This window comes from Bos indicus, chromosome 9, assembly GCF_029378745.1.
Source record: "Bos indicus isolate NIAB-ARS_2022 breed Sahiwal x Tharparkar chromosome 9, NIAB-ARS_B.indTharparkar_mat_pri_1.0, whole genome shotgun sequence".
Classification (NCBI taxonomy): domain Eukaryota; kingdom Metazoa; phylum Chordata; class Mammalia; order Artiodactyla; family Bovidae; genus Bos; species Bos indicus.
The window spans coordinates 31,246,897-31,260,291 of NC_091768.1; the positions used below are offsets into that span (position 1 = coordinate 31,246,897).

General features: G+C 37.0%; 1 long non-coding RNA gene across 1 annotated transcript in view; it reads right to left on the reverse strand.

Moving 5' to 3' along the window:
• Positions 1 to 331: 331 nt before the first annotated feature.
• The window catches only part of LOC139184896 (uncharacterized), a 269,225-nt gene continuing 256,161 nt past the window's right edge, over positions 332 to 13,395 (reverse strand). Inside the window, exon 4 of the long non-coding RNA XR_011568411.1 lies at positions 332 to 6,187. This is a non-coding gene — a long non-coding RNA (uncharacterized lncRNA). The remainder of the gene's footprint in view (positions 6,188 to 13,395) is intronic.

Below are 13,395 nucleotides of genomic sequence, written 5' to 3' on the forward strand. Positions count from 1 at the left end.
AAATACACACTATGTGCAAATATATATGGAGAAGGCAATGGCATCCCACTCCAGTACTCTTGCCTGGAAAATCCCATGGATGGAGGAACCGGGTAGGCTGCAGTCCATGGGGTCGCTGAGGGTCGGACATGACTGAGCGACTTCACTTTCACTTTTCACTTTCATGCATTGGAGAAGGAAATGGCAACCCACTCCAGTGTTCTTGCCTGGAGAGTCCCAGTGACGGGGGAGCCTGGTGGGCTGCTGTCTCTGGGGTCGCACAGAGTCAGACACGACTGAAGTGACTTAGCAGCAGCAGCAAATATATATATTAGGTACATGGGGAATATAAAAATGAGTAAGAAAATATGACACTACCCTTGAAAGAGTTGGAAACTCAAACTGGTACAGTTTTTAAATAACTATAACATGAGACAATAAGAAGTAACTTCCACAAAGCAGGTACATATTGTGTCCATAGATACATAACAGAAGGAACAATTAATTCAACTGAGGAAATAGGAGCAATATCATGAGTGAAACATTTAATCTAAATCACAAAGGAATAAAACTTTAATGGGTATATAAAGAAAGAAAGGGCACTGGATAGCTTTTCTGTTTGCTTTGTTCTGCATTGCAACCATAAATTCAGAGGCATGTAAGAACATAGGATGGTGTGAGAAGGCTTTCCTGGCTGGAATTCAAATGCACAAAAAAGATGGATGTATTAGTTAGCACAATTGTTTCCAAGACATAAAAACAAATTGGAGCTAGTTTACAAAATAAAATTGGGATAGGACTAGGATAAATTTATCCTAAGAAAATAGAACTACCTCACAATTCAATGGATCTGCCATGTAAAAGAGAGATTATAACCAGGATGTGGAAACCCATCACGATGCTTTTTAAATCTCTCACTTTTTCTTCTCTTTAGATATCTGATTATTCTATTTTTCTCCCTTCTTCCTCAACATTATGGAAGATCTAATATGATTATACCATAATTCCCAAGTTTCCTGTTACAGTTCTTGCCATCAGTAGAAAAAAAAGGCATTGCACTGGTATCCAGGACTAATATTCTGGAAGATTCTGATAACCCTCCCATCATGGGTCACTTGTCCACTGGTCTTATATATGAAATGAAGTACATACACAGTCACCCCTCATCCTCAGGATGCAGCCTATTATTTTATACATATTAATACTTGGCAATAGAGATGTCTACTGAGGTTCAGGAGCTACTACAAATTCATCAATTAAATAACTGGGTCACCGGTACTATTAGGATATTGACATAGTCTGATAATCAGACTTGGGGGACTATTTTTAACCATCATATTATATGTTACTGCTTCACACACTTGGCCATTGCTTATCTGAGCAACAACTGTTTAAAAACTGATTGCTGGTATAGCTAGAGCAAGTTCATACCCCTACTATATATATATATATATATATATATATTTAAAATTGCAATTGTTAGCCATGTCATGTCCACTAGTAAGAGTCACAGAAGTTATACAGTGTAGTTTAAGGTGGTAGTTTTCACTGTTTCTTCCAGGATGCACATTATAAAAAAATTTAATGAAATAAACAGCAAATTCAGACTTTCCAGCCTATTACAGAAAAAAAATCAATTTATTCCACAGAGTAGTTAATGAGATGTTTCACTATATAAAGAGGTTTACATAGTATATAAAAATAATTTTTATTTCAGAAATAGGGCTAGAGACTCTATATATTAATTACTACTCCGGGTGGTTAAGAGTAGAAAAGAAATTCCAGCACCCATGTGGAATTACAAAATACATCTTCTCTTTATAGACACCTAGGCTTAGTTAGATTTCCATATGCTCAAGAATGAAAAACAGAATAAATGCGGGGCCCCAAAAACTTCTGCATTATAAAAGACAAATAACAAAGGATACAAGAGGGTATAGAAAGACAAACTTTTCAAGCAAAATATTACAGCAAACATAGGAAAAAGAGGTTCAAAACATTTTTTATAGCTTTAATAAAACAGGAAAAAATATAGATCCTGCTTGAAATTATATATGCCTACACATTTCCATTTATATCTGTTTGCATTTAAAGAGGTGTGATGCATCTTTCTGCCTCTTTATAGTTGGCATTTTCTTTATGAGTAAAAAGCCAGATTTGCCAAGAAGAAAGTACGGTGGGAGGAATATTCTCCATTCAGGTCTCACTTAGATAAATTCTGCCTCCTCTCACCTATGGCATTGACTGTCTCTACTAGCTTTGGGTTTTAGTATTATTTACTAAAGTTTCACTTCAGCTTTTATAATTGATTGAATAATTGAAAAATTGTAATCTAGACATTAAGAATTCATGGGTATGCTGTATTTTATGATTTCAAAGTTGATAAAAACCTAGATGATGTCAAGGACCAAGGTGTAAAGATGGGCATAGGAGGCAGAATTCAGTGGAGGTGGAGCTCATGCATGCCAAAAAAAGTCAAAGATATGAAGCATAAATGCCAGAAGAATCAGCTTCATAGATCCTGAAGCCCCAGAAACCATTTTACATTCATAGGCACGAGCCATTGATAAATAGTAGATAACTACTAGATACCATTGCAAGAAGGTACAGTTATAATCAGATGACATGGCTGCAAAGAAAGACATTTTACATGTGAATGAATATGTAATGAGCTCTAATAAGAGAAGCTGAGAATACGCATTTTCAGAGTGATAATGACATCTAACATGGGAAAACGAGCACCATTCACTTAAGGGAGCTTCTTCAAAGAAAAGGCTTTCCTTATAGAAGAGTTCAGTTAAGACAACAACTCAGTTGCTTTAATGAAAAAATCATCTGTACTGATGCTGGACAGAGCCTCAAAAAGACTGGACAGAAGAGTTTGACATGGTGAATATATTTCTTAATAATTAATGAATACCAAACTCTACATCAAAAAACCAGAATATGGTAAATTACACTGAGTTCCAAGCATTGGTTTCAAGGGTAAACCCTAAGGGCAAAGCACCTGTGCTCATGAAGTTTAGTATAAGCCACACATATACCAAAAATTCTGCTTGCTTAGAGAGCATAAAATAAGATGCATTTGTTATCTGTAATATCTCCTTATGATACCATTTTGAAAGGACTATGTTAATCTCAGTGATATCTGCATCCTTAGTAACTTCTTCCCCCGCCAAAATTGGACCTAAAAATTGTTTAAATCGGTTTAGCTAGGACAATACACATAAACACCAGGTAAACACCAACAGTATTAAAGAATCATCAATAATAGATATTAAAAGTCTAAATTCATGACCTCTTGGTGAATGCCAATTTTTTCTTTAAAAAAGTGCTTCAATAAGCAATTGCAAAAAGGAATATGCACTCACATTTCTGAATTATACTTTCCCTATTACCACCCTATAGGCACTATCTCCCAAAGGATGGTAAAATAATTATGCTCTCCTTAGAGGTGCTACAGTCCAAGGCATTATGTTGAAAACTGCATATGGTAAATAGCAAAAAAGTCTCTCATGACCAGCAGTGGGAATATGAGCAGTTCACTTCGCCTGTTTTGCAGGTCAGATGTTAAACTTTGTATCATCCTTGTATACACACCTCTGGAAAAGGCTATAAGTTTTTGTTTTTAATATACTGGGTGTTTAGGAAAAGAGTACTGTAGTTGACATATAAGAAAACCTGGAATTTTGGCAGTGGTTTTTCCTCAATAGTTACTGGCTATTTTACCACCATGAAAAACCACCTTTAATCTCTTAGGCTGAATGAAGTAAGCATTACCAAAATCAGCTATCCACAGATAATTTCTTTATCATCCCATTCTCTTCCCTTTTATTTTTCACTACCACTTGTTTGTCAGAAATTTATATAGTTGCTTGTTTTGTGCCAGTCTCAGCCTATCAATAACCAATGATATGGCTGGAAATGGACCTCGTGGTTCTTACGATTGCAAGATACCTTCAGCAATAACCATCAGGAAACTTAGGAAATGGTTTATTACATACATGTTCTAAAGATTATATGGTACACCATAATCCACACAGCAGGCTGGCTGGGGGAAAGTACGAGCGTGGTTTTGGGGTTGTGCTTTTATCAGGATTAAAAGTGGAGGCCTAAGATTTCTGGAGCTCACTCTTTATTGGTGAATTTAAAACTTATGAGTGGGCAATTAAAAGCGCAGGAACAGAAAAAAACAAAAACAACAAAAACCAAGCTGCCCAGATAGTCAAAATAATCAGTTACTAAAATCACCCAAGATTTAAAACAAAGCAGCCTGGGGTAGGAGATCTGGCTCTTTCACGTGGCTGGTGCTCTGTTTATTGTAGATAATCATCACTGACGTGCATACTTGGCAAGCAAAGCTTAAACCAGGCATTTTCATTAAAAAAATAAAAAAGAAAAGGCCACCAGATTTTATATGACATTGCTGCACAAAGAATTTCTCTTTCTTTTTTCATTTAGATGAGCATTTGTTGAAGACAAACATGATTAGGAAAGGATGGGATGGCAAATGGGGACAGGAGAAAGAACCTGAGCCCAGACCTGGGTGTGAAGATGTGCTCACCAACCATGTCATATGTGTCAGGACTACAGGTAGACAAGTCTGACTATAGGGGAATAGTATAGTTTGTTTTCTTGAAAAAAAAATTAGTACTGAGTGTGAGAGTAGTGTTTCCTATGCCCAAATTATCTCAGTGAGCTCATTGACATTTTTTGGTTAATGTTTCTTATTATTAACCAATGCATTCATTAATAATTTCTTGATACTTCTATGTTACAGGGAAATGTAAGTTCCAGAGGGTGGAAACTAATGCTTAGCACTTTCATTTGCAAAATATTCAGTATAAATTCTGCACACCAAACAGAATATGTCTAGATTTGAACGACTGCAGAGCTTACTTGCAACACTGGCAATGCCCATTTATGGAAAATAAGAATCCTAACAACTTGTGTGTAATTGTACTTGTCAGCAGCACCTATAACTTGAATGTAAGTTTTGAAGGACTGCATTTATTATGTCAGAGGAAAATTAGCAGCTCCTCAAACGGGGATGGTAGAATTTTAATATAACATCTGCAAAACAGCTTTACATATCTAGAATCAGCTTTTTCTCATGCCAGAGAGTTTTCAGAGAGTTTCATTGATAAACTTCTCACTCCATATGTCTCATGCAGTATTTCATACTCTCTATAGTAACAGCTATTTTAACTGGTATGGCTAGACTCAAAAACCTTTATGTCACTGACGTTTATCCATCTCCTTTACATCCCCTTCAAATTAACCTCCAACATAAGTGCCGTGTTTCTCTAACTGATAGCAATGTTCTACATTTCCACAGTAGCAACTTATCAATATAGGCCTTCCCTGGTGACTCAGATGGTAAAGAATATGCCTGCGATGCAGGATATGCAGGTTCCATTACTGGGTCAGGAAGATACCCTAAAGAAGGGAATGGCTATCCACTTCAGTCTTCTTGCCTGGGAAACCCCATGGACAGAGGAGCCTGGCGGGCTACACACCATGGGGTTACAAAGATTCAGACACAAATGAACAACTAACACTTTCACTTTCAGATGTTTTAATAGGATATGTCTAGTTTTATAGTCTTTAATTTAATATATTTTAAAATATTATTTTTTTACATTACATTCTTTTCTCAGTGACTCTGTCTTGGAATTTGAAGAAAATGATAGCCCAGTAATAGAAAGTATACATACTCTGTGACAATAAAACAAAATAAATTGAGATGAGAAAACTTAATAAGGAAACTGGTCTGAACATGAATAAAGGAGAGTATTATCCACATTCCTCAAGGAAACACAATTTCTTTCTTATCTCCAAAGCAAAGATGGTCATACTGAGATGCCAACAAAGGATACAAGCCCCAGACTGATATAACTGAGACAAATTTATATCCATTTTGTAGCAAATTGTAAAGAAATTTTTTAAAATAAATGAATGGAAATAGAGGATAGATGAGACACCTGTCCAAGAAAGAGACCACAGATTTTATTTACCTCATGTTTTCAGCTTTGGGGGAAAGTATTGCCGTATCTGACTGAAATCACCCAGGAATGTAGGGCTGAAGTCTGGCAGACAGTAGTCACAAAGTGGGCTGATGTAGTGAAGATATAAGTTGGTGACCCCATTTGAGATGGTGAAAAACTGCATGGACAAATGGGAACAGGCAGAGTTTCCAATAAAATACCTGAAGGCAAAAAATGGGAAAGTAAAGGCTAACTCCTAGAAAAAAATCAACTGTTACAGAGTTTAAGGAATTAAGTACACGAAAAGAAATAAATGAAAATCTGAAAAAGAAAAACAATACTCTTGACAAATTCTCAAATAAAGAAAAACAGACATCAAAGACATCTCACCAACTGTGTCAGACGAGGCAAACCTGTATATCCTCCTCACTATAACACTCTCATCCAAACTCATTAAAGCATCTAGTTAGGTAAATAGTTAAAATTTAGGTTAATAGTTACACATTTATTAAAATTTGTCCTTGTTAGATAGTTTACAGTTAGTAGCTCATAGTTTGGGAGAAGGCAATGGCACCCCACTCCAGTACTTTTGCCTAGAAAATCCCATGGACGGAAGAGCCTGGTAGGCTGCAGTCCATGGGGTGGCTAAGAGTCAGACACGACTGAGCGACTTCACTTTCACTTTTCACTCTCATGCATTGGAGAAGGAAATGGCAACCCACTCCAGTGTTCTTGCCTGGAGGATCCCAGGGACGGGAAGCCTGGTGGGCTGCTGTCTACGGGGTCGCACAGAGTAGGACACGACTAAAGCGACGCAGCAGCAGCTCATAGCTCAACCTTATTTTGAAAACTTTATCAGAAATCCACAGGAAATTGTATGAAAGTAAATTTTTAAAACTAGAAATATTTTGCAAAAGGAAAGATAATAATAAACGTGCACTTAGATTTACTAACTTGATAACAGAAGTTAGTTAAAACTGTAAATCTTGAAATATGATATTTAGTGATATTTATAACTCAAGGCAAAAGCAACCTGACATGGAAAAAGCTAAAGAGAAAATCAGATGCGAAGACATTAAATGATTCCACTGCCTTATTCAAAAATGTTAAGAAATAATCATTTGAAAGTAAGATTTGTGTCAACACATGCATATTCTATGATATGCTGATATTCAGAGATCAGGGATTGAAGTGTGGACAGTTTTTCAAGGATATTGTTAGTTGCCTAAACTTTATACTGATTATTTGATAAATATTATATTTGGCAATTACTTTTTCTGCTTTATGTGGTATCTTCAGCTCCATTTGCTAGCTCCTTGACTCATTCTAAGGATGGGTCTCGTATGAAGAAGCTTTAAATATGCAGGCTTTCTTTAGCAAGGCATTGGCTCACGTGATAAAGAGTCTGCCTGCCAGTGCAGGTAGACCTAGGTTCAATCCCTGAATCAGGAAGATCCCCTGGAGAAGGGAATGGCAACCCATTCCAGTATTCTTGCCTGGTAAATCCCATGGACAGAGGATCCTGGTGAGCTATAGTCCATGGAAGCACAAAGATTTGGACACGACTGAGTGACTAAATACTTTTCTTTAGCAAGCCGCTGAATTCCAGTTCATAATGCCCTGGTTGTTTACATTTATTATTTAATGTTAAAGTTACTGTCACATTTTCAGTGTTTGCCTAAAGAACTCTTAATGTCAACATGTAAAATGTCACTTTCTGTCAGGATGCACCTGCTATGAGCAACATAATTCTTAGATATATCACAATCCAATTTGTTTATTCTTTTAGGGAAAAAAAACAAAAACAGCTATCATCTTGCCAAAGGGTATGAGTACGCAGTATATCAAAGTGTTTGAATAGACAAGGAGAAAGCAAGGAATTAAGAAGACGACAAAGGAGGAGAATCCAGGGATTCCAGTGATTTTTCTTTCTTTAAAGAACATAAAAATAAGTTACTAATAAATACAACTAAAGAGGAAATATATTTTTTCTTTAAATCTTTATTAAATGTATTATATAAAAAATCCAGCTTTATCCTTGCCATACTTGAGAAAATAATTGCCCATAAAAAAGAAATTTATCACTTTTTTGCCTTTGGATGCTTGCTAGAAATCAGTCTTTAGCAGGGAAGAAAATTCAGACTCTAAACAATACTCGGATTATCTGAGTAATGTGAAGATCATTAGATACTATAAAAATAAATATTATAATTCTAAGTGGATATTTAGGAATGTCTATTCCTTTTTATTCTGAAAGACATACAGAGTAGACTCTGGAGTCAGCCTGCTGCTGCTGCTAAGTCGCTTCAGTCGTGTCCGACTCTGTGCAACCCCACAGACGGCAGCCCACCAGGCTCCCCTGTCCCTGGGATTCTCCAGGCAAGGTGGAGTCAGCCTACCAAGTACTAAACTCTCATACCACAACTAACCAGAATGAGACAAGTTACATAAATTCTCATGTACAAACTGGAAGTAATAACAATATCTACTGCAAAGAGATTAAATGGAAAAATACATATCAGGTACTTAAGGACTATACTAATCACAAGTAAATACTTGGGTAATTATTACCTGAATTTAAGGTCCAACTCATAATAAACATTTAATATACAATGGAGGTTTTTTAATTGCTAATGTTGTTGTCATTGTTAGTCACTCAGTCATGTCTGACTCTTTGCGACCCCATGGACGATAGCCCACCAGACTCCTCTGACATGGAATTTCCCATGCACGAATACTGGAGTGGGCTGCCATTTCCTCCTCCAGGGAATCTTCCTGACCCAGGGATCAAACCTGGGTCTCCTGCATTGCAGGCAGATTCTTTACTGTCTGAGCCACCAGGAAGCCCTAATTGCTAATAGTCAACATTTATACTTGAAAGCTTGGTTTATTTTGCCATGATCTCTTTGTTCTAATAGCCATCAATTAGTAACCATTAACTTAATCAGTGATTTCAGTTTTCATATGGCACAAGGACAGTGTACATGTATGTTGCCATTTAATTCAAGTTTCAAGTAGAAAGTTCCCCTTTTAAGAAGCAAATCAATTGGCTGAATAATTATATTCTGTTGTAAAATTCACGTGATCACTGTTATATAGCATACTTTTGAAGAGTGCAAACACTAAAAAAGTTATATTCTGTTTGAAGTACTTTGTCAACATCTTTTTCCCTCTTAATTTACTGGATCAACTTCACATAATTGGTTGGAAATCTATAAGACCACAAATCAGCTGACTCTGAGTTGATGAGAAGAGGAATTTTCTTGGATGGGCATGATCTAGTTGAGTGAGACATTAAAAGGGACTGGGCCCTTATTAAAAACAGAAATTCAAAGCAAGACAGGTTGTCCCATTACCCTAAGGTTTCTAGAAAATTGCTCCATGAAACTTCTATTATCACCCAAAATCTTGTCTGACTAATCTTTACTACCACTACTACTACTACTAAGTCGCTTCAGTCATGCCCGACTCTGTGCGACCACATGGACTGCAGCCTACCAGGTTTCTCCGTCCATGGGATTCTCCAGGCAAGAACACTGGAGTGGATTGCCATTTCCTTCTCCAATGCATAAAAGTGGAAAGTGAAAGTGAAGTCACTCAGTCGTGTCTGACTCTTAGCAACCCCACAGACTGCAGCCTACCAGGCTCCTCCATCCATGGGATTTTCCAGGCAAGAGCACTGGAGTGGGGTGCCATTGCCTTCTCCCCAGAAGACTCTAGCTACTTTTAAAAAACAGAACTAGAGACCTCTGACCCACCAGCACTAAACTCAGCTCCTTGCCAGACTACCTGGGCTGTTAAACATCTGTTTTGTCATAACAATGGTTTAAAGGACCTGCCATCCTCACATTTTTTTTTTTTAATATAAGGTTTGTTCTGTTGAAAATGATTAACATTTTAAGCAGGGGAAAGAAAAGCCATCTACCAGATTAAATTTTAAAAGGATTTTGTTATTTGACTAATCTTTAGCCACAGAGAACTCATCTGGCTAGGATCCAGTCTCAAAGCCCCCTGTTATTTTTTCCACATGAGAACATGAAACTGCATGTACTGTCTGACCTTCCAGAAGTCAAAGGATTTGAAACCTATAGAGAGCCCTTTCTCAGCAGAGCATTTCCACTCCACACTATTCTATCATGCTGCAGCTCTTTACAAGAAAAGTGAAACTGTGTTTTCTACTCAGAACGAAAATCTGTTTTATACATTGGTCTACATTATTCTGCCACTTCTAGAATACACTTGGACGATTTTCACCAAGAGTAGGTATGTCTCTCTTTGAATTACTTTAAGTAAAATTAACTTATATGTATGTAGATATATACATGTGTATATAAATATATATATACACATATATGGACTAAAGGCTTGGACACTGTGGTAAGGAGTCACACCGACAAAAAGAAGTAAAAAATTCGGATGCTGTATACCCATGGGCCATGGCCTTTCACAAAGTATTGCTTTCTGGCATTTCTATTGTCTTCCTTTCCCAAAAGGCAGGACTTGATCAATCTCACTTGCACATGTATAGAATAAGCCTCTCTCTTCAGCCTCACTGACCTCCAGGCTCAGGCACAGTGAAATCCCAAAAAAGAAGAAGACATTTTATACTTTAATGTAAATTGGTTTACCTCCTCACTTATTTTAACATTGTCATTTCATAAAATGATTTTACCTCAACTGCTACATAATCAAAAGATCATTACAATATTTTCCCCAAAATAAACAGTCTTCTCCAAAGATGAATGCCAGGAGAAATATCAATATAAACTCAGATGTGCAGATGACACCACCCTTATGGAAAAAAGCAAAGAACTAAAGAGCCTATTGATGAAAGTGAAAGAGGAGAGTGAAAAAATGGCTTAAAACTCAATATTCAGCAAACTAAGATCATGGCATCCAGTCCCATCACTTCATGCAAATAAATGGGGAAACAATGGAAACAGTGACAGACTTTATTTTTTGGGACTCCAAAATCACTGCAGATGGTGACTGCAGCCATGAAATTAAAATTCTTGCCTCCTGGCAGAAAAGCTACGACCAACCTAAACAGCATATTAAAAAGCAGGCATTACTTTACCAACAAAGGTCCGTCTAGTCAAAGCTATGGTTTTTCCAGTAGTCATGTATGGATGTGAGAGTTGGACTATAAAGAAAGCTGAGCACCAAAGAACTGATGCTTTTGGACTGAGATGCTGGAGAAGACTCTTGAGAGTCCCTTGCACTGCAAGGAGATCCAACTAGTCAATCATAAAGGAAATCGGTCCTGAATATTCACTAGAAGGACTGATGCTGAAGCTGAAACTCTAGTACTTTGGCCACCTGATGCAAAGAACCGACTCAATGGAAAAGACCCTGATGCCGGGAAAGATTGAAGGCAGGAGAAGAAGGGGATGACAGAGGATGAGATGGTTGGATGGCATCGCCAATGCAATGGACATGAGTTTGAGTACGCTCCAGGAGTTGGTGATGGACAGGGAAACCTGGCGTGCTGCAGTCCTTGGGGTCACAAAGAGTCACACACAACTGAGTGACCGAACTAAACTGAAAGATGAATTAGAACACCGCTGCAGCCAATTTAAAATAATTTTTACCCATTTCTACTCTTCCAGATTGCAAATATTGAAATATAACCTCACCAACAACATTCATTGAAAGTTTGATATATCTAAAGAGGTATTTGAGCTCAAAAATTGAAAGTAAGTATTGTAAAAAAGAAAAAAAAAACTTAATTACAATGCACCATAATTTCATCATAACTCTCAGGGATAAAGCAAATCTCCATTTATAGAACATAGGTATATGCATTTGGATTACTGAAGTAAAGACTCTCTGTGTTGGTAATTATATTTAATGAGCTCAAATGGATTTGATATATAGCATCAGCTAACACCCAAAAGATTAGCAGAGGTTAGTGCTGATAGTTAAGAATGGCTAAACTAGCTCTGAGTGTGTAATTACAATTATGATTTCTTAGTTGCCTCATTTCACCAATTGATTCATCCCTGTCTTAAAACTATTATTTCCTTTAGCATGATTCCCTATTCCTGTAAAGAGCATTTCTTTGACCTCTCATCCTCATAGCAGCAAATTGCCCTGCAGTTACAAAATGAAGTTTCTCTAGAACTTTATATAAGCTGAAGGCCAAGGACCATATTAAATTGGAGAATGCATATTCAGACTAAAGTCATGTAAATGCAAACTCCTCAGGCACATGCTCAGTCACTAAGTTGTGCTTGACCCTTTTGTGACCCCATGGACAGCAGCCCACCGGGCTCCTCTGTCAATGGGATTCCACCAGGCAAGAATACTGGAGTGGGTTGCCTTTTCCTACTCCAGAGACTCTTCTTGAGCTAGAGATCGAACCTGTGTCTCCTGCATTACAGGTGGAAGTTATCAATACACATGGTTTAGGAGTCAAATAGTATCAAGAAGATTATACTGAAAATTGCCCCTTCTCAAATCCTGTTTTCCCCACCCCTCCATTCCTCTCCCCAGAAACCACCAGCTTTTACTCAGATTCTTATTTTAATTAGCACTTTATTTTAAAATACTTGTATTGCTAATTAAAATAATCAAAAACATACTTTTTTATTTACTTTATGCTATGAGGGATGAAAATTAAGTAATCTGATAATAAGCCCAGCTGTCCTTCTCTATCTTCTCCAAGTATTATGTCACTATTCTCCATTAAAACTTACAAGAACATTTATGGCAATATGTCTTTGTGTGTTCACAGCCAAGACAAGTAGAATACTATCACTACATTTCTCTTCTTTGAATGGCAGTACTTCATCTTTTCTTGTGATTCTAATTGTCCTTTTTGGCAATATATTGTACTCACAAATTCCATTATATCAGGCTTTTCATCATTCTTAGAAGAGATATCTTTAGTAGATTGTGTTTGTTTTCATGACTTAAAAAACAAAAGAAATACACAAATAAAAAGACACAGAAGGGAAAGGCTTCCTGTCTTTCAGTCGTCTCTCTGTTTATGTTCCATAACAACCCATCTGTTCCATGCACACATATCAGCTGTCGCTGTTAGTTCCGAAGTCCTGTCCAAATCTTGTGACCCTATGGACTGCAGCCCTCCAGGCTCCTCGGTCCATGGGATTTCCTAGACAAGAATACTGGAATGGATTGCCATTTTCTTCTCCAGGGGATCTTCTTGATCCAGGGATAGAACCTGTGTCTTATGCATTACAGGCAGATTCTTTACCACTGAGCTACAAGGAAAGTCCACACATATCAGTAAACAATGTTTACATTGCTGCATAACCTTTTAGAGTCAGCCATATATACAAAAAGCCAATATATATACTTATTGATTCCTTTTGTATAATGGCAGGAAATCACATATATTTTCTGAATCTAATTTTTAAACTTTATATTGTTTTTATTTATATCAGTTCAGTTTAATCTCTCAGTC